Consider the following 22,989-nt stretch of genomic DNA (forward strand, 5'->3'; position numbering starts at 1 on the left):
GAGCTCTGACTCGAGGCTCATCCAAAGGGCTGCTGATTGTCGTTTAAAAACGACAAGATGTAAATATAGTAGCCAACTCTAAAGAGAAAATAACAGGGAACCACATGGTATTATTTACCTCTTTCCCTTGAAGATTCCCACGTCTGCATTGTTTTCTCACAAATTTTACATAGCTTTGACAAATTCAAATAATTTTCATTATACATTATCCATGTAATCTCACCTGATATCCAAAAGGGGAAAGTGGAGTATTTATTCCTGCAGGAACTCCGAGAAACGTTTACCCTCAATAATGATTTTATTATGGAATCTGATGGTTAGTAAAATTAGTGGTAGGATAAAAAATATAAAAATTAAAGTCTAATTTTTCATATACAATTTCGATTCTAAATTAAATTGAACTGAAATTTTCACAGAGAATGAACCTTCTCACCCCCACTGCTAAGGACGGAATCTGCCAATTAACGTCCTCGCTCTGTCGAAAAGGTTGGGATAGGTTGCGTAGTATCGGATTTTCATTGCTGGTCGCCTGTATAAGACCCAAAAATCCCCGTCTCTCTCTTATCATTACTCCGTTAAATGCTGTGATGGGGTCAAAACGGGCATGAGAGAAGCTCCAGAATGCCAGCCAAAAAAATTGGCGACATATGCACGAAATAAATTGATATATTTTGCAATGATAAATGGGCGGGTAATAGTGTAGATAAGTAAAAGGACTCAATAAATATTTTAATTATATTCTAGTTTGATAATCGCCTAAGTCCTCCTCTTGTTTGTAATGCCAGATGCCCCTTAGATCCAAAATCTTAGCTTAGAGTGAGGATCATGGAGGACGTAATGAGAATTGTCATAATAGCCATTTTATTCCTTAAAACCAGTGGCGCACCGCGACGGTGCGGTAAATAGGTTAATTATGAGAGAAATATACGATAATGACCACGTTTTATTAATTAGCCGATGAAATATCACTTACTTTTGTCATTTATTTTCTGATCCTTTTATGTCTTATTATAAACTATATTTTCAAATTTCTAATGTTTAAGTTTAAATTATAAATAAATCGAAGGCTTGACGAATGGTGCCTAATGTTTATCCCGTGCCCTATAGTCATTTTCCACCTATATAAGTTAGTTTAAAATAGCAGCTATTTTTGTTTTCCGTATGTATATCCTTACTCTGTGACACTGGTTTGCTTCTAATGTCATCCATACGCCTGTCAAGAACAACCATTTTCTCACTTTATGCTCGAATTGTGGTTCATCATTATTCAGGTCACCCACAGAGAATCACCGCAGCGCCTCACGAAGTGAACTAAAAAACGCGCCCTAGTTCAGGAAACAATAAATGGCAAAGTTAGTAATAAACATTTACGATGCCACCACTCAATTATTGTCGATAATGGATCCAGCGGAGAAAGGCGCGAAATGGGGTGATGTACACGATTTTAACGATCGCTATTCCGCAATCTCCTCTTTTCCAGCAGCGCTGAATAGGGAATGGATTTAATAGGGAGCAAATATCGAGAAAACATCCTACTCCCCCTGTTCTGGGTACGTACACGCCTCTCCACAAGTCAATGTAGACGACTTTAAGATCTACTTTTGACCCTATGCAGATTTTCTGCCATTAATTTCTCAAGTCTTTCCTGACCCCACTGCTCTAAGAGATAATTTGGCGAATCCGTTTGATTTTTGTCTGTCTTTTGAATAAGAACGAGATGTTTACGGAAAAAGTATCCAATTCATTTGTTACGACATGCAAATTGATGCCGTGTTTGAAAATACCTGCTTATTATTACCGTACGTAAATAACCAAATTCACAAATACCCATATCGGTTTCACGTATGAACTTTCTGCATTGATCATGGCCGGTTTTGAATTATTGTCGCATAATGGTAGAGATGAGAGCAAGAATGATTAGAATTTCATAATTAAGGATATTTTTCGTAGATTCTGATGTCAGCACTTCAAAAAGGTAATAAAGAAGTCCTTTCGAAGACCATCTTCGGTGAATTTTGAAATCCTAAATCTATGTATATGTATCCATCTATGCATCACCTATATTTTGAAAAGTAGTGTTTTCCGCTAAATGTAAAATCATAACCCCCAGGACGTACGTAGGTACGTAATGGGGTAGACATTCTCTTACAGTTGCTTCCAAATCACCATAATGCTAGAGAGAGATCAACGAATGGCACTACATCATGAGAATTACCATGTCCCGCCTCCTTCAGATTTATGAGTATGACTCAATCTTGAGAATGACAAGGAGAACGAACTCATGCTCTTATCACTTTCAGGCCAATGACATGAACCATTTGGGATGAACTCTCTGGAGAAACCCTTCCTTCTGAATAGAATCGTAGCTTCAGCCATTGCATTCACTTTTAGAATTTTTTGTTTGACTCTTTGAGTTGAATTTCCTCGACTTAGAGATTGAATAAACTTATGTTAGGAGATGAAGTTTGTATTATCATATAGTAGCCCTCACAGCAGCACTAGGGATTATATTTTAAGCTCAAGTGATACAAGGATCATAAATGAACTAAAAATAATATTTGAATTGTATTTTTTCTGAAATTTTTCACTATTTTGCAATATCCGTCCGAAAATTTTTCACCTTCGCAAATCGCATATTTTCGCCTCTTTCCGCTATATTTTGGATATTGGCACTTGACAAATTATGATAATTTCGTAAATCTAGGTGACCCTAATATTTATAGTTTTCAGGTAATCAATTTGGAAATGACCGGGAATATTATATCTACGCATCATCTATATCTTTAAAAATAGTGTATTTTGCCAAATGTAAAATCATAAAGCCATAGGTACGTAAAGGGGTAAACTCTCTTTTACAGTTACTCTAACTACGTGGTATTTATCCGGCCCACGTCATCATTATGCTCGAGAGATCAACGAATGGAATTAACGAAACGAAATTATTCGCAAATCGGTAAATTATTAATACGCGGGTATTTGACGTCACGACTAGAGAGTCGGTACTCGAACCCCGAGCCTCAGGAATGGCCGCCCGCAGCCACCTTACAAGCCAATCACCGCTCCACCTCGTGAGCACGGAATGCGCACTCAAACGCTCAGCTCACGATCGTGGCGTTGTAAATGAGAATTCGTGGCATTGCCGGATCGCGCAAATACTTCCGCCGCTAGGCTTCCGAGTGTTTTGTTGTCGTACCGCAGCGGTCGCTGGGAATCGACGCAACGCTCACCGCGATTGTTTTTTTATCTATCCTCCATTCCCCCGATTCCTCCTCCCTCTCTCGCTGTCTCACGGGCCGCAAAAGCGGATCTCCTGTTTAATGGCTAACGGTTAATTTCCACGGGAACGCATCACATCGGTTTCCATGCCTCTCGCCCCGACTCCTTACGCATGCTCTATGAACGCTGGCGCGATCTCCCGGCATTCAGCCGTTTCCATAGAAATATAATTGGCTGGCTCAAATGTTGAGCGAAAACTGATTACCTGCGTTTTGATTTGGTACCTGAGGAAATCGTTGAGTCGTTTGGAGAAGAGATAATATTTTACGTGATTGAAAGCGCTATTATTCGCACCGTCAAAGTTACTGCCGTATGAAACACTAAGAGTGTTCATGCATTCAACACCTACTCATTAACATTTTAAGCGGGAATACAACTGGCCGAAAGTTTGGCAAAACAAAAGCCAGGTAGTATTTCCATGGAGATACGCTAGTAGGTAGTATAGTGCTTTTGATGTGGGTTGGATAGATTCAATGGGTAACGTAAGTATAAGGTTATAAATGGTTATTCATGAATGGCTGTATATATGCCGACATTACCAAATGGTCAGGATAAATAATCTAAACGATAGATAGTCGCGATGATTTGATTATCTTTTGTGAGATATACCATTTTTTGTGATATATCAAATGGTATCTAAGAAACCTTATAAGAGATTAGTAATCAGGAGAACATTTTAAAATCGGGTTTTATGTGGAGGAAACCCATTATCCATATCTTATATCAACGGATCTTCGAGCAGCAGCGTCCATGAATAACCACTATTTCGGAACTCAAGGAAGGATGCATTTCTTTATCGATAATGATCTTCCTCCACCGAAAGATTATCTTTTATAATTATTCGTTAAGGACGAAGTGTCTTTCATGATTCTGGCTAACTTTCGTAGTTATCGACCTATCTTCGCTGTAGGTATTTATCGATGTCCTTTTTCCCTTTTTCTCCCATCAATTAAATCGTTGGGTAATGTAGCAAATTTATCCCAATGTTAAACGTTTTACGGGAGCGCAAATTACATGGAATGAGCTCTGAGTACTCTGCCTACGGCTCCAGATGCTTTTCGATGCTGATTTTCCCAAATTACATAGACGCATGAATCGCAAGAATTTTCCTCACCGACAATTCCACTTGAAATTTCAATGTTCTGTTCAAATCGTCTCAAATGAAAACCAGAGCTTCACTTGGGAAGTGCTCGTCAAGTCTTCTCTTCTAAAGGAAGAAATTTCTGTCGTCAGTCTCAACTGATTAGTGTAAAGACCATAAGGTTCATTGACGGCTGAGGTCATTTGACACCGTTTGCGTGGTCGAATACAAAACCATTGCATCACGGTCATACTGGAAATGGCAATCAAGGCGAAAGCCTTCTCGTTATTTGGCATGATACTGGATAGGGCATATTTTATGTTTTGACAAAAGTGTTTGTCTCGCAAGAAACGTGGGAAAAGTATGATAGATGGATTTCCAGTTGATAACTGAATGTCTATGACGGTTTCTTATGGCCTCTTATTGCGGCCTACGCTTTTACCAGAGTTGCATTGAATGAATCGCACGATTACGTCATTTTGATGTAACACTAAATCATACGTGCTAATTACGGCATAGCTATTACTGTACAATGAATAAAATGCCATATTTGGCAAAGCAACCATGACTATAGTATTCAGATTTAATATTTAGAGAAAATTATCATCACGCGTGAAAATCAACGTCCCCTTTCTTGCGATGCACACTTCAACTGTTTTGATGGCTTTGGCATACAAATGAATTACCTCAGAACTCGTTGAGAGAGAATTAAGGTCTGAAATATAATATTGCATTTTCGACTAGTATGATTTTGTAGTACCCCAGCGTAGTTTTCCTTGTGAATATAATTTATTATACAGTTAGCGCTCATAATAATCTCAGTCCAATTTTTTCTCAGTTATGTCAAGAAAATTAACATGCATGAATGCAACGTGAATTAAAAGCGTCACTATGGTATCCGCCGTCCAAGTCACAAAGTCTTGCTTAGATCAATCAAATGCCTATTGATTGATTGAAATCAATATTCGATCGATATCAATCAATCAACAGGTATATGTTAACTGCGGGCCCATCTAAAATTTTATCTCGCCTCGCAGTAGTAAATCGTTTAAAAGAAAAAAGATATCGCGTACTATTTTAAGGTAAATCATCCTTATAGCCCATTGAGTTTCAGGAATTACCCTTGCTATTGCTGTCAGAATTTTAGGAACCGGAGTTGATAAAGTGGAAATATCTGATATGATGATAAATATGAAACTCATTCCTACGCTGTTTTTTTATAGCAGTGGATTTCCTTGTAGTGGGAGAAAAACCGATAAAATGGGACAAGTTGTAAGACTTGATCGGTGTATTTCAAGGATACTTGGATTCCAACTGGCTTTTCCTTATCACGAAAATAATACTCGTAAACAAAGTGAAGATAAACATCTAATCAATTAAGGTTGATGCAAGATAAGTCTTTAGAGCGTGCCGAAGAGAGATCCGCTGAGATTCAGCAATATTTACTTTGCAATACTTTTCATTGCTCGAATCACCTTAGCTTATCAATCTGGAACTCATTTCTTTAGTTGTCGCTCTTTCGAATACAAAGATAATTTATTTAGATCTTAAATAATGAAATACGCGTATGAGTGAGTGAGTAAATATGCTGAACTTCCGTACTCGTGATCGATTATTCATTTTTTGACTGAAATAGTCGACAAGCTTCGCAACCGTGTACAGTCTGAGGTTTCAGGCGAGATGGAGTGGAAACGTGACATAATGAAAATGAAAAAGCAGGAGCAATTTCCACAATTTTACATTTATTAAAACGACCGGTTTCGCTTTTCAGCATCATCAGGTGATGATGATGCTGAAAAGACCTGATGATGCTGAAACCACCTGATGATGCTGAAAAGCGAAACCGGTCGTTTTAATAAATGTAAAATTGTGGAAATTGCTCCTGCTTTCTCATTTTCATTCGCAACCGTGTGTAAATGAAAAAATATTGATAAGTACGCTTGTATAGGTATAATGAAATTCATTTTTAATCGTATTATGTCAAATTATTTTCAATATTATGGTTATATTGTAATTAGTATTAATATTCAAAATTAATTCCAAATTGGAGGTTGAAAGCCGATAAAATAAATTTTAATGGAGGTTTAATAAATATCGCTCAACTTGCAAGTACAGTCTGAATTTTTTTAAACCAAAAAAAGTAAACCGAACGCTTACTTCTATCAGTTTTCATATATTTTTCTTCCTACATTTGTCCCCCAACAGGATTTTTGAAAGCCAGTGACTTATTTTGACTCGCCAAAGAGGAGTATCTTCCGAATCCTGCCCTGGTTTTTTGTGCCATAGAATAGCAGCTGCAACTTCGCTTAAGGCTGAGGACCTTCCCAAAGGCAGAATAATGCCCTCTCAAGTGTCAGCGAGTGACTAAGGAAATTAAGGTAAGCATATGACTCGTCCTATTTATCTTATCGAATATTCATCCATCTCTCCAAGTCGAATGATACGTTGTCTTTAGTTGTGACTGTATTACTGAGGGGTCAATCTCATTGAGCTGCCAATTATAACGAGACCTTTATTTTTATCACCTTCCATATCTTGATTGGCTGTTATCTGTGATTGATAAAAGAATACAAAAATCATTCCATTCAGGCTTTCTTTTGGCTTGCGAAATTGTAATTAATTAATGTAAACTCTTCTCACTGAGATTTAAGTTCATTATGGCATCAAAATTTTATGTATTTACTTGACTAATTCTAGGTTTTTGGGTTTAAATAGATGAAAATAAAAACTTATGAATCGATCTTTGCTGTAAATAGGTTGAGTATGGTAGAATATTTAGTTCAAACTATGTCAACGATATTCTACAAATGTGATCTTGGTTGCATTGCCATGCATTTCCATGCTGTTCGGCGTTACTGAGTATGTAAATTTCGTTGTCTTATTAAATTGATCGTCAGTGATAGCAAATTTTGAGGTTTTTAAAATTATTAATAGATGATAGCATTACTTCTGAAAATAATTATGAGTAGTCAATAAGAACTTCCAAATATTCCACTCTTATTTCTCCGTGGGCTCAGAATTTTCCGTAAGGTTTCACCTTTTAACTATAATTGTTAAAAATTATATGAAATTATAATATTAATAAAAATATAAAAACAACAATTAAATAAAATTACCCTGAATTCCCGCCGTTAAAGCGAATTTTCGTTTATCAGTTATAATACATTTAATCAATTTAGAATTGCATGCCACGACGTATGTCAGTAATGATCAAACGTATTCTACTCTTGTTTTCGCCACGCAGGTGTTTTACACACGATTCTTGTTTTTTTTTCTCGTGGTGGTACATTTGCGAGTCGAGTCTAGAGTAAGGAGATAAGCGATATCACTGCTATCGCAACCTCTTGAAAAATACGTTGTGGTTATGTGAATGAACTTTGAGGCCGAGTATAACTGTAGTCCCACTTCACGATACGGAGTGGGGAGATACGGGCTTGAGACGACGTGATCGTATAATGCGTATGGAACAACAGTCGCGGGAAGTTGCTGGAAATCATGATATATTTCTTCTCTTCTCACAAGTCTTTATGGTACTTGTAGATTTTATAATTCTAAATTATTTGGAGCACTACCCATGGACGTACTGCCCTCCCCCTCGAAGCAAAAATTGCAAAAGTCTTTACGAAAATCAGGACTGGATTGACACGAAAGATATTACTAAAATCAAAGTATTTTAGCAAATAATTTTAAAAACAAAAAAGCGCTGTTATGATTTTCTAAAAATATTGGTTTCACTCACCTTTTCCTTGCTAAAATTTTACAGTTTGAACGACCATGGCTTGCCTCCCCCCAGTTGTGATCCTGGGTACGCCCTTGGCACTACCTGAAATCATATAAAATATCAAGACTAAGTAGGAATAGGGACTCAAAATACATATGGATTTAGTTAATTTAGAATTAAGAAATTATTCTTCACTCATTAATTGGGTAAATTTATAATAATTTTCCTCGTGATTGGTAACTTATTTACAGTTTATGTTTCCATCTATAAAGGTATTTTCTCTCTCCAGGTATTCCTCTTCGAGTGTTTCCGAGAAAATATAAATATCATCGCTTGCGAACTGACCGAACGACTTTTAATTTATCCGAGCGACATCCTTACATGCATTTCTTAAGAATATTAAAGTATTTTACATGATTACAGAATTGATTATTGATATTAGTCTCTATAATTTAGCTTCCATGTAAATGCATAATTGAATGATATCACTACTTTTTTCTTTTAAGTGTTATCTGGATATTTTAAGTCGTGTAACAGCATTGGAACTCTCGAACATACCCTGGTTGCATTTGATTTAAAATAGGAAAATATAAATCGAATTTATTTTAATTGTGGCTACATTACGTACGTTTCTTCGCAGTTACTAGGCTCAGTGCTCCTGTCAAAGCTGATTTGATATGATTCTTGATATTACTTCCCATTCACACTTTTAATGTTTCCGTAAATAGTTAAGACACTTGGAATTGAATTCCTCCATCTAAAAACAGGCCCAAGTATTAAGCCTCGCCGAGAATAAAGTCTGGAATTTGGTGTAGATCCAATTCTCAATACCTACTCAAAATCGGCGATACGCTGTAGTAAGACCTGAGGCGGGAAAACTCACAAAAGTGAAATGTTCACCTAGATGTGTTACTGGATGAGTTTCACCTAGCATTCATTAGAGTCCATTATTTTTAGAGGGAAAAACGAAATCCGATCCAATCGAAAAAAATATGCCTCATATTTTCTAATTTCTGTCGGACCTGGAAATATATATTGCGGTTCTTAGATGATGTTCTCTGTGTTGCTCTATGCTCTAGCAGCCTTTAAAGAACACTTTAAAAAAGAATGCCGTTTACGGTCCCTTTTTCTCATACTGGGTTTATAACGCAGGCGTGCCGACTTGAGAATTGATTCGAGAGATACGCCGTGCCAATCCCAAAATAATATACATGATGATACCGATAGTTATAAAGATGATGTGACCGCAAAAAGTGATTAAATGTGTTCATTCCGTTAATTTCATAATTTTTCTCTTGTTTGGCTTCCGAAAAAATCAACGTGATCGTAAAAAAAACAATGAAACATGCTCTCATCAGCTATGAGATTCCCGCCATAACTCCGTCGCATTCCCGCCAAGATTCCCGCGCAAAAATCTACCTTGTGCAAGCAAATCCTCCGTGGATGATTCCGCGGCCAAGTTCTCCCATGGCCCGAGGTTTTATAGGGTTTCCTTGACGCCCATCTCATCACTCGCCAGAGAGGACAGCTTGATACGAAGCAAACAAGTGCGCCCTTCGAGTCTCCACTTCCTCCGCGGCGAAAGGTTTCCCCTCGGCGGGCGAGACATCCGATCACCTCCACGCGATCCGATGAGTTCTCATCTTTCGCTAAACTGTTCACTAAATGCGCCCGCAGTTCCCGTCTCGAACCGAACGCACTAGGGCAGAAGATCACTTAACCGGCGAGTCACTTAACCGGCGCAATGTCGATGAAATTGCTTCGCTCAGTTTATATGGACTGGCTTCGGAAAACACTTCTCAGTTTACCAGGAAGTGACAATACCGTCCGCATGGGTTGATTACGGCGAGAGCTAGATGTTTCTTGTGGAATTAAAATAAGACACAATAAAACTGCCTGATTAACGTGGCGTATGCTATTACACTGCTAAATCAACATTTTTTGCTGGTCAAAAATATCTCTCCAGTTCTCGTTTTTATCTATTTGGTGGGTAAAATATATTTTCTTCGTCAACAACAAAGAAATTAATTGAATTAATTCATTAACTACGACTGAGGCTGAATCATTATGTAGGACTTAGCTAATCGATACGCAGCATCATCCCTCAGGTGATGATGAGGTTTTAACACATTTAAATAATTTATACTCATTACTTGAACCAATAATGATCTGATTTAAATTGCCTCTCAAGGGAGAGGATACATTTTTATCATATCATTTTTATTGGTATGTACGGCTTTATTCTTGGTGCAACCCTTACCGTTACTCGTGCAATTATCCAATTTTTCATTGATCGTAGAGTTACATTGGTCAATTCCAATCTCAAAGTTGAATCGTTTTCATTAGATGCACATGACTCAGCTACCTTTAGAAGTATCATTTTCAAGGGAAAGGTCCCATATTGTTTCCATTTGCCTCCTCGGGGTGATTATTCTTGCTCTTTTTCTATTTTGACACTGGAGATCTTCCGAAAGGTGTCATTTCTCCCCTTTAATTCAGCTTGTACTTTTTTTCTGAACTTCTGTCATGCATTAGAGAGCCTTTGACTTGCTTGCTGATGTTTACTTGATAATTTGTTCTCGGTGTCCTTTCCATCCTCTTCCGCAACAAATTCAATGTTACCCGAGCCTCGGTTATACCACGTTTCCCGCTTCGTCCATGCCGTGCATCTCCATCTCCATCGCTCTTTTGAGTGACGGAATGGGACGACCCCTGCCTCTCCCATCCCAGAAGAAATTGAGGATGGCTGGGTGGCTCTGCGGCGGAGTGGATTAGCGAAAATTGCTTCTTAATCGGGTTACGCAGTCGCCTGCCTGCCCCCTCACCCTCCCGTCCCGAGGTATCTGCGGCTAATTCGTCGGCATCCGAGCGCTCTCTGCATATTTCTCGCCCCTTCGAACACTTCGCGCCCCTCCCCTTTAGACGGTGCAGAATATTCGCCGGGGATAGCCGAACCTCTCGACAAGGGATCCTGGCCGAGTTGCTCGTCAACGCGCCTCTTAAGCGAGTCGTATTGCGTAACTGTTCCTCCCTGAAAACGAATCAAATTGTGAAGGGTGACACGTGCAACACATTTGCATCCGAAGGTGTAGTGATACGCGTCATATATGTCATGAGAGCAACTTCGGCTTCTTGTTTAGTCGAGTTCAATGATAATTAAATGAAAGTCGTTGTTCTATAGGCAGATTTTGTCTTGGCAAGATCGCAAAGTATTCAATTTTGCTTTTTTTACTAGTGCAAAGTCCTGAACCTGGTCACTAGCTTTGCAAGCAGTCTCACCTGTAAGATAGCTATTTGCATAATTTTTTTAAATTTAATTTCCCACCTGTAGTTGAATGGTTTTTTTTTATTAAAAATCCGAATTTTTTTTCTAAATAAATCAGCAAGTCCTTATCGAATTTCCTGGTTCTAAATTTCTATTTCAATTTTTCCGTGGTGTTTGAGGTCACACAATATCTAAGGGAGAATATCAATTGATTACGGAGGGAATAGCCGACATTAGCTCAAATGGGCTGAAGGTCACCGGCTTCAAGAACTACGAAATCAAATGATAAGCCAGTGGAGTATACGGTCCCTATGGTCCGGTATGGATAAAATACGGTCCCTAACCCTTTCAGCGAAAGAGGTTATACTAATATTCCACTGAAAGAATGAAGGTCCATGTGCCTAATGAAGGATAATCAGATGATAAGGATTGTATGGTGAAAAGGCCAGCTAATACGGGAATTATATGGTCGTTGAATAACTAGCTTCATCTTATATCATAGTCAGCTGGTATTCCATCCGTGATACTCAAGTTTAGGTGAAATTTAGACTTCAATTTGATTAATGTCTCATCGTGTGTGGGTTCACTCCAGGATACCATAGAAAATTGAGCCGCTTTATCATCTATATTCTTTTTTCCTATCTCAAAGTCTGTTTCTTAGATGAAGTGGAGAACAGGACATCGCGCGCGAGGTAAAGGTGACAGGGATAGGCATTTATATATCCATTATTGGGAGAGATATTATGAAATGTATTGACCTAAAACGGCGAAAATGTATGTAAGACCTCAGTTTATTCTTATTTCCTGTCGTTTTTCAATAACTCAATGAAGTAATTGGGCTAAACTTGTTCTCATGTAATTATTAGCTCATGATAGATATAGTGGATTTTAATAAACTAGTCATGAATTTCCAGAATTATTTAGTTGAATTTCATGCATTTTTGGTATCATTAAAACGGATAAATTAGTGATAAATAACTACTAATTAATGTAATTAATTATGAATTTCTGAATATATTGGGCTTGGAATGAGTTGGAGATCGATAGAGCGCCAGAATTGAGTGAAAGATAAATACTCATTATGGCCATTGGAACTTTCCTCTTTCGCTCATATTGAAATGTTTAACTTGAATTTTGAAGCAGCCATGCGTGGAACTAAAATTGGAATCGAAGTTATTTTTTATTCCAGTTGACCTGAGGATGGCATATTGACATGCTCGGTTACCGATATTATTTGAAGCCAAAGTTTGATTTGAATTCATAGAAAATATGGCTAATTAAATTTTGTTGTTACAGCAGCAATTAAATGGTCCCGGAGGGCATGTTGATATTCGCAGTAATAAAACCGAAAATACGTTGATTTTAGTGTATACGAATAGAATGCAGTGTACCGTTTCTTTTCAGCATAATTGAATTTATTGATTTAACTTCTGCCTTAATCAAAAATATAATTTTTAATTAAATTCATATCCATTGATAGATTGTTATGATGGTCCATTCTCTGTATTAAATTGGTGGAAGCATTTTTATGGAATGCTATCTTTTAAGGGATCCACGAATGTGCTTCTTTCCGAAGCCTATTTTGTATTTATTTTTTTTTAACTAGAAAAAACATGGATTACTTGAGGTAACTGTAGTTTACCTTAACGAAAGCCATCGATGTGTAACGAATTTTTTTTTTAATTAGCTTTCATTGAAGTGATACACGTCATACATATGGTAAATAGAAAACTAAAAAAAACAGTATAGCAGTAGAAATAAACAATCTTTAAGCCGAATACAGTATTTATCCGCGAATTTTTTCCTGCAAAAACTCTTGGTGATAATGTGTGGTTAAGGTGAGTGATTTAGGATTCCCTGTACACTGTAAGTACGATTGGCACATCCTTCCACATTAGCGTCCCGCAAGAGTGCGATAGGATAAGACTTTCTTTCCGTCGATTCAGACGTGCTGGAAATTTCTCGAGTCGGCAGTTCGGAGTGCTCTCGTCGGAACCATAAAAGGCTCCCGCATGGTGGATGGGTACGATGGATTTATCTATTTTTCAGAAAAATAATCCCTTCCCATCCGAGATGTGTATCTACCTCAATCCAATGCTCGTACTCGCGTCTCTATGTGTGAGAGTATATTTATGTTACATCTCGTGTGTGTCTCTCCCTTTGTCCGTCCTCAGTTGAGGAGTTAGCGCGGTGCCAAGCGTCGCTCCCCAAAAGGAGACATGACGAGGCTGCCTTGTTTTCCTCACAGAGTGGGTTAGAGTGCAGTATTTGCGACGTGCATTTGAAGTAGCGATGTGGGCCGACAATATACCCGTTTTGCACGATATTTATTCACGTGTATTTTCACGTGTAATGTCCACTGCTGTAGTTGGAAAAAAAATTAGGCGGTACTCACCAAAAATTCCAACGCGAAGGTATTATAACCGGTACGCTTATAACGAGTTTGGATTTTAGGGGGTACGCCGTACCGGCCCAACTACAGCGCTGGGAATGTCTAAAAAAAAGTTTATTATTTTACGTTTTTTCCATCTCAGCCTTATATTATTTTATGTTTGGGATACAGAATTGCGATCAGCGGACTAATTAATGCTTTCCAAAAGATATTTTCCTACTTTTATGCAATATAAAATCTGATTCGTGAAAGACATCCCTCCCTAGAAAAATTCCCAATTATTTAGCCATCATCCGTTTTCCTATCTCCTCCTTATTTAAGGCTTATTATTATCTCACGAATTATAAGAACACGGGAAATTTAATGTTGCATAAAAAATTTATAATTGTTGCCGTAAATTAGGATTCCTTTACGTAATATTTAATTTTGTCAGTTCTTCGTAAAATCTAAGGAGGTACCTCGCGTATCTACTATCCTCAGGCTGCATGCTACTCGGGGAAAACTTTTCTGAGAAAAAATACAGTATTATTTTATTTCACTATTGCTAATCGTATATTAAACTGATAATTTGTAACATCTACTGTGTTAATGAGCACTTTCAGCAACATTGGCGTTAGGGTAATGGAGTAGATTCTCTGTGAATGCTGAATGAAACCACGTAGGCTTTCTGAAATTAGAGGATGCTTACCTCAATTACGAAAGAATCAAGTACTTGCCAGATGTTTTTCTTTTAGATATTCATAAAAGTGCATTTCTTTCATCCATATTACGTCACTCCTGGAAGCCACGTTTACTGTGTCTGGCAAAGGGTAAATATTCTCATAATGTCTTCGCTATATGTGTCATCTACATCTACATAATACCCTGCGAGCCACCTCTAGGGTGTTTGGCAGAAGGTGAAAAATCACCAACATGCAGCATGCAAGAGGACCGCCACATGCACACCACACGGTCATAGAAATATTACGCACACTAGAAAAATATGCATGGTTATTCATAAAAAAAAATTGTTAATGGTTAGTAATTCCTAGAGCAAATACATGCAAGGTTAGAAATATGAAAAAACATGCAATGAGTGATCCTAGCGAGCGATGCCATTAATCCTATCAATTGAGACAACATTGCTATCCTAAATAGTACGAGGGAAGAATGACATTTCAAATCTCTCTGTTTTCCGGTCTATTTCTTTTATTTTATTCTCATGATCGCATCTACTATAGTACGATGCTAAACGAAGGATATGATTCACGTCGTATGAGAAAATATCTTCTTCGAGTTTCCTAAGTAAGTTAAGCCTATACTTCGATCTACGCTCCTGTAAAGATTCCCATCCTAACTCGTGTAACGTACTTGAAACGCTGCACTTTTTGTCGTAACAACTCATCACAAATCTGGCCGTCCTGCGCTGTACTGTCATAGAAATAGAGGCAACTACATACACGAAGACATAAGTAAATGGCTTTAGCCGCCATTTACTTATGTCTTCGTTAAGAATCGATTTGATGAATGAGATCCGCTAAGCACATAATTATATTTCCTTACAAACGATAATGCTTCCGTAAAAACAAATTTAACTTGTAGACACATTCTGTTAAATGTTATACTATTATATGCAGAATTCGGGGAACTGTAAGTGTAAAAGGAGGGAATGGAATTGCTAGAGATGAATCCCTTACTTTTACTTGTGCATTTAGAATAGCATATTTCTCTATCCGAAGAGGGAGACGTGATTGTTGGCTAACTTCCACTTCACCTTTAACTGTCCCGCAATCGCGTTATCTGGGGCCATGCCCTGTACTAATAATTAAAAATCATTGAGGTTTTCGTCGTGATTATGATCTGCCAGTCATATCTTAGTTCGATTCTTTTAATGTAGGCACTCTCTCACATCGTCAAGCCATGAAGTTATATGAGTTCCCAGCACTTACCCACTTTTTTTTTATTTTGAAACTACCACTATAAAATATGGCATCATTCATAGTTTCATCTCACAGAGCCATCTTCAGGTCCTAGACGAGTGGGCAAAGTACATGTCTCTATTTAAAGTGTTTCTATTGTGACCAGGCCCGTGATGGACCCCATCTTAGGGCGGTGGACGGCCATAGCCAGAGGACGCCAGGAGTATGCAGGGGGCGGACAACCGGAATCTACATCTACATCTACAAATTACCCTGCGAGCCACCTCTAGGGTGTTTGGCAGGGGGTGATCAATCACCAGCATGCAACATGCATTTGGACTCCCACATGCACACCTCACCGTCCAAGAAACGTCCCGTATAATAACAAACTATACTACTATATGCTGTTAGAAATAGAATATAGAATAGAAATTCAGAAACATGCAGTAAGTTTTACATAGGTTAGTAGGCTACACTACAAGTCATGCAATCTATTTACGCGTTCTATTGCTGCCGTTATAATCTCTTATTGATCGTGGAAAAAATGACATTCGGAATCTGTCTGTTCTGCAATCTATCTCTCTTATTTTATTTATATGATCTGATCTTCCGTAGTACGTTGGCGTCCGCAAGATATGGTTAACTTCGTCAGAAAAGACACTGCTCTTGAATTTATCTAAAAGGTTTAGTCTATTTTTCAATCTACGGTCCGACAGAGATTCCCATCCGAGTTTATCTAAGAGGTCAGTTACACTAACAAGACTATCGTAACGACCTTTCACATACCTGGCAGCTCTTCTTTGCACGCGTTCTAAATCTGTTATTAAGCCTTTTTCATGAGGGTCCCAAACACTGGCAGCGTATTCCAAATGTGGTCTAACGAGGGAAAAGTAGCTAATTTCTCTCACTTTGTCGTCGCACTTTCCTAATATTCTTTTAACAAAACCCATTTTACGATTAGCTTGACCAGTTATTTCTCGAATATGTTTATTCCACGATAGATCATTATTGAGTCTAACCCCTAGATATTTCACAGATTCAACTGCCTTTAACTGCGTGCCCCGAATGACATAGTTACGCTGTAGGGAGTTATTCTTCTTCCAGAAATTCATTACGACGCATTTTTCCAAATTTAATTCTAACTGCCAAGCATCGCACCAAGCTTGGATAGCAGCAAGGTCATTCGTTAGTTCATCTATATCTTTGCTGGAACGAATTTCTCTGTAAACTACAGCGTCGTCTGCAAATAATCGTAACTTACTCTGCACTACTTCGCCAATGTCGTTTATATAAAGAAGGAATAGGAGTGGGCCAATGACACTACCCTGAGGAACGCCAGAAGTCACTCTAACCTCATTGGAGACTGCACCGTCTAATACTACTCTTTGGACGCGGTCTCTCAAAAATTCTCTAATAATGATTCAGAATGAATTATTGTTTTCTTTACTCAATGGCAGTGGTGCAGCGAGGGGGGTTTTGGGGGATAACCCCCCCCCTCCCCAGAGCTCAGAGACATTTTTAAGTTTAATCCATTTTACTTAATTTTGGTATTCTTATAAAAGTTGGTATTCTTACTGTAAAATTTGTCAGCTTTGGAACAGGAGGGCGCCAAAGATATCCAGCCTGAAGGGCGCACCGGGATACGCCCCGGCGGCCCAGCACGGACCTGATTGCGACTAAATAATTTCATAAAAACCATAATTACAGCACCTGTTTATTATCTCTCGAAAGTTAAGTTTTCTCTTAGTGACTCGTGACTTTCTTCTAAATTTGCTACTTAAGTCTTTGCCATGCGCTTTTTTTATAATTACTCTGGCGCAGACGGAGTACGAAGTAAATACGTCTTTCGAAATCAGGGGCGCTATACTTGAATTCACTGAGATTTATCCCTTTAATGTGTCAACATTAAGTCGCAAAAGGGAAAGGTGAACAGCGAAGGCAGGAATTTAAATCATTATTAATTAAGCTAATGAATAGCTCGGAGTGTAGCGTCGGTATAGACATTTATCGATATACATATTTCTGACTTTTAAATTTTAAAATCCTGGGCCTATGCTAGATCAAATTGCATAACGATGCCGTGTACTCTATTAATCAATCACTCTATTATTACGTTATGCCCTGATCGTGATGTACTTTTAAATCCTTCACTCTCTCCCTCCCCTTTCCCATCGAACGCTAGTCCGTAAGGGCACGCTGTGAAAATCAATGACCTGCTGCTGTGTTTTTGGTGCTCATATGCTTCGCATTTTCATACCGCCGGTTTAATCGTATTTATTTCATGACCCGATAAGCGCGGAAATAATGTTTTCGCCGTAATTAATTGACTATTTCAATCCTTTTTTGGCCCAGAAGTCTAGCCAAAGGATATTATATCTTAATGTAAAATTACAAAGCTTGCAGCACAGTTTTTTTTTTTATTATTTTATTTTTTGTTTCATTCCTATATCTTCGAATACACCACATATTGGCCATTTTACATCGGGGTGTTCAACAGAGTCAACAATTACACGAGCACGAATAACCAATGGGGGCAACCTACCCAGATGGGACTCGAACCCGCGACCTCTTGTTTGGCAGGTGAGGACTTTACCCCGCCGCCACCGAGGCCGGCCATTTGCCTTTTGATCCATTTATTCGGCGCCGTGTCGACTATTTGATGACAGGTTAAAGGAATTTGAAACAAACTTGGGCGGGTAGTTAATGTTAGTGACGAATAAAATATGAATGGAACGAGTAAAAATAAATTAAATATTTTATAAAGATGCTTTGTAAGTTTAGTGCTAAGTAAGATCAGTTTATGTACTCTTTTACAAACATGTTAGCATCGAAGCTGATTGAGCATTCGCTTCAGATGAGTCACTTGCCTCGCAGGATATGGAAAAGGCTTTGAAAAGGACCAGGCTCTCATAAATGAATGATTCAGTTCTTGGGAGTTAGAAATATATTGTGAAAAATGCATACGCACACTGCATTGAAGCGTAGAGTAAATGTGGGCTAAATTTACTTATGAAATTTGGAGAAAAGTTTTCTCATACACCGTGTAATACCTCATTAATTTTATCGTTTCTGTCGGACCTAAAGATAATCCGCGGTTCTAATATGATACGATGGTCGTTCAATAATTCTTAAGAAAAAGTTTGAAATAAAAATTATTTTGGGTCAATTTTTTTATATTTTTCAACTTTGTCTCCTTTCCTCTCTGTAAATTATTTGTTGCATTTTTCTAAGCATTTTAAGGCATCCAAACAGTAGTATTTAGGGATCTCTTACAAATATGCATTATTTTGGTCGATGACCTACTCCATAGACGTAAATCTTTGTGTGCAAAGTTATTTATTTGAGTTGGAAAACTATAAAAAGTCGCTGGGGGTCAAATATTCTGAATACGGTGAAGTTTGTAACGATTGCAACTTTAATTCCGTAATTTTGGCCAATACAACTGCATAGGTGTGCAACTGTGCATTGTCTTGTTTAAGGAGAAACTTTTCCTCTTTCAAATGAGGACGCTTTTCTTGATTTCTACCAAAAACCGGTCCAATAGCGATGCATAATGCTCTTCTGTTATTGCTTTTCTCTTGTCTAAGTAATTGATGCAGATTATTCCGCATGTATGCCAAAATGTCGTTGCCATGACCTGACCGGCCCATTTCACCATCGTCGTGTGATTTGGAGCCTGTTCGCCTTCAGAATTCCATTTTTTTTCGACTTTTTTAGTCTCTGTAGTGTAGTGATGAATTTATATTTCATACAAAATTATGTATTAACGTGGAAAATCCTCAGGATTGCGGCGGAAAAGCGCCTAAACATCCTCGGAGTTGACCACATGATTTAGTCTATTCTCCACGGCGAGCAAACGCGGCAGCCATATTCCCGAGATTTTTTAATAACCATTTTTCCGTGCAAACTTGAAGCGATTGTGCATTACGAGATGCCGGTGGCCTCAAATTTATTGTGCTTTTTGATATGCGTATCACTTAAAACCATATCGTGGATTTTGGCAATCATTTCGGGGTGGGACATTTCCACAGTGCGTCCGGAACCATGTTCATTTATTTGAATGTACGGCCACGATTCAATTCAGTTACCCAATTGTTAATGGCTGCAAACACAATAACTTCATACAGCTCAGCTTTGATTTATTTCGGCGATGACCCTTTTAAAAGAAGTATTTGATCGCCGCACGAAACTCAATTTTTTCCATTGTTATAAACAAATGAAAGTTGTTCACTTCAATCGGCAACAGCAATGAAGCTATGGCCAATGGCATGGATACGGCTGAAACTCTAGCAGCTTACTATTCAAGAATGCTGCTTACTGGGAAAAATTAATTTTTCATATTAAGAGTGCAACATCTCAGAAATTCTAAGGATTTTTTGAACGACCTTCGTATTCTCCATGCACTATGTTCTCTCGAAGAATAGGTGGACTGAGTGCCGTGCCGATAAAAATGTTTTGTGTGCATTCCTAAGCGCACTTTTGAAAAGCACCTTAATAGGAACCGGAACCTGTGGCGATTGACCGTTAGAGGCAAAGGGGATGAGAAGGTAAGTGGGAGTCATCATCGGCCGCGGTGACGGGCCCCCTAGGGTGTGGGGAACGTGAGTGAGGTCACCGTGACGTCACCCGAAGACCGCTGATTAGTCACCGAGTGGGTGAAGTAAACACCAAGCGGGTCAAGACCATTGCGTGGACGCGAAATCTTTTTGCTTCCGCAGAGAAGAACAAAATTGGCGCGGAGACATTTTTTCGGCGCAATACCATTAAGAGGTCGCATCATTCCAGCTAGACCGGTCACGGAGCCATTTTTCCGGACGTGTCACTTGTTTGAAATTCATGGGATCTTGAAATTTTCAGATTTTCACTCTGTATACCCATGTCATTGTCACCCATCTCATTTCAGTAGCAGATAAAAAAAGAACTCAAGGGGTGGGGGCGCAAAAGATATCTTGAGTTACCTTCACTTTTATCGTAATGAAAAATAATCTAGTCACATGCAAAGTTTAAGAAATTTTTATTTAAACAGATTATACACACATACAGGACTATGCCACCTTATATATGTGTGTATACTTATGTATATTTGTGTATTACTTATGTATATTTTGCTAGTGTGCATAATATTTCCATGACGTGTGGTGTGCATGTGGCGGTCCTCTTGTATGCTGCATGTTGATGATTGGTCACCCCCTGCCAAACACCCTAGAGGTGGTCGCAGAGTATTATGTAGATTTAGATGATATAACAAAGTTAGAATTGTGGTTCTTGCATTGTAAGGCAATGCGGGGGGGTGCGCTCCCCCTGCGCCCCAATATGAATCCGCCACTGTCTCATATTTTCCTGAAACGCAATCCCATGTCACCAGGCGAAAATCACGTCCTGTATCTATTCCTCAAGACGCACGAAAATGTAGACGTTTGATGGAAGTTAGGTCCACTTGATAAAAGTCTCCAATGCTTGTGAAATATTTCAACAAATAGCCTAACCTGGGTCATCGGGTAGCATGCCTCCTTTTTACGCCGTAGAAGAATTCTTTTTACGTATTTCCTAGAATTTCCTGTTGGTTTTCCCACAGATTGAGCCAATTTGAATTGCCCAATGCAGGTCTAGAGGAGGATTGGCTCCTAGAGGTATCAAAAACTCGGAAATTGATCGGTTATGATTATTTTATTTTTAAATTATTTATAACCCATTCTCTCGATGAAACAAGTTCAGATGCAACCATTGAGCAAGACTCAACTCTTACGGTCATTTTCCAATTGAAACTAAAAAGTTTAAATTTTCTAATTGCTTAAACTCTTTATTATGTGGCGGGAAAAAGTTTTAGAAAAAATCATCAAAAGTAGCTTATTATAATCTTGCAACAATTCTACCTTCCTTAAGCCCACCGCACTAAATTTGGGTAAGTAATATTAAGTAAAGGGATCTATCATTTTCTGGTACTCAAGTAGGTACTTCGAGCAAGTGGGTACTTGGAGAGGAATCGAAAATTCGTTCCCGTTATCGCAATGTGATATTATCAGAGCTTACTGAATGCGTCGCCGAATGGATCAACTTCAATGCTCGTCACTCCTTGATTCATGGCATCCTAGTAGGAATTAAATCGGGGTTAAAGCCAAATGCAATCAGTTCCGTGGTATCGGTGGAAAACTCAACTCGATAGCAGGTATTGCCATTTATCGTCGACGCCCGTCTTCACCGCTGAGGATTTCATTTAGCTGGAAGTGAGTCAAATTGTTTATTGAATCAATCTAGGGAGGGGGAGGAATGTCCGTGTGGAATGCTTACTTATATCTGAAAGGAGCTCGACCCCATCGCAGAATGGATTGGGCCTCGGGCGACAATAATTGCATTTATCGTCTCCGTCACTGCACATTCTCCCTGCTTCTGTTTTCTCTCCCCAACCTCATTCCACTGATATCGGAACACATTAAATCTCCGCTTGCGTAAATAAACAGAAACAGATGGAGAATGGAATCGGCATGATAACTCGCTATTCGTCGTCAGATTTGTACGGTCTCCGTGGCAGCGGAGACGTTGGTATCCCTTTATTATATTGGCAGAGAACCTTAATGAGTAGTTGGCAAGTTTTGCCTGTGAGTGAATGTGGTAATATACTTAATTTGTTAGTATGCTTAACGTTTTTCGGACCGCGTGGCATGTATGTGGGAATCCTTTTGCATGCTACATGCTGGTGGTTGATCACCCTTTGCCAAATACCCTAGAGGTGGCTCGCAGGATATTATCATAGAGTAAGTATACTACATATACGTACTCTATGATATTATATAGATGTAGATTTTATGATCCTCTTCGGCTGAAATGATACTAGTGCATTATCATCATGATTATTATTCATTTCCTAGTCCTAGAGGCTATATATCCGCCAACTTTTTTCTGCCTTTTGCTCATCACTTTTCCTTGTATGTGGGAGAAAACCGTTTGGTGTATTGTAGACCTGTATATTGCCTTTATGTTTATTTCCTTAACCATTCACATAGGCATTTATGTTTTCAACTCTTTTCCATTTTTAACTCTTTACTCCGCTATTTTACAGCATTAATTTTGCTGTGTTTTCTTATCACTATACCTGTTTAATTCTTATTCTTTTGCTTATCCATGTTGTCTATTTCTTTTATGACATCATTTTTCCTACCCATTCCCATATGATTCTAATTTTTTTTTCTCCTGGTCATGTTTTTGTTTTTCATTCTCTCCCACGACCATATTTAATTTGCATCCATTATGTTTACTTATTTCTCCAAGATGATCCATGTCTCATAGCAACACATGAACATGCTCCTTTAAGGTATTCTCGCCAGCGATACGTTTTCCTCAATTCAATATTGCCATTAT

At 38.4% G+C, this 22,989-nt stretch overlaps 1 long non-coding RNA gene across 1 annotated transcript in view; it reads left to right on the forward strand.

Moving 5' to 3' along the window:
* LOC124163419 overlaps positions 1-22,989 on the forward strand; it is a 170,524-nt gene that overhangs the window by 102,267 nt on the left and 45,268 nt on the right. Inside the window, exon 4 of the long non-coding RNA XR_006865769.1 lies at positions 6,563-6,735. This is a non-coding gene — a long non-coding RNA (uncharacterized LOC124163419). The remainder of the gene's footprint in view (positions 1-6,562; positions 6,736-22,989) is intronic.

Source organism: Ischnura elegans, chromosome 1, assembly GCF_921293095.1.
Source record: "Ischnura elegans chromosome 1, ioIscEleg1.1, whole genome shotgun sequence".
Classification (NCBI taxonomy): Eukaryota; Metazoa; Arthropoda; class Insecta; order Odonata; family Coenagrionidae; genus Ischnura; species Ischnura elegans.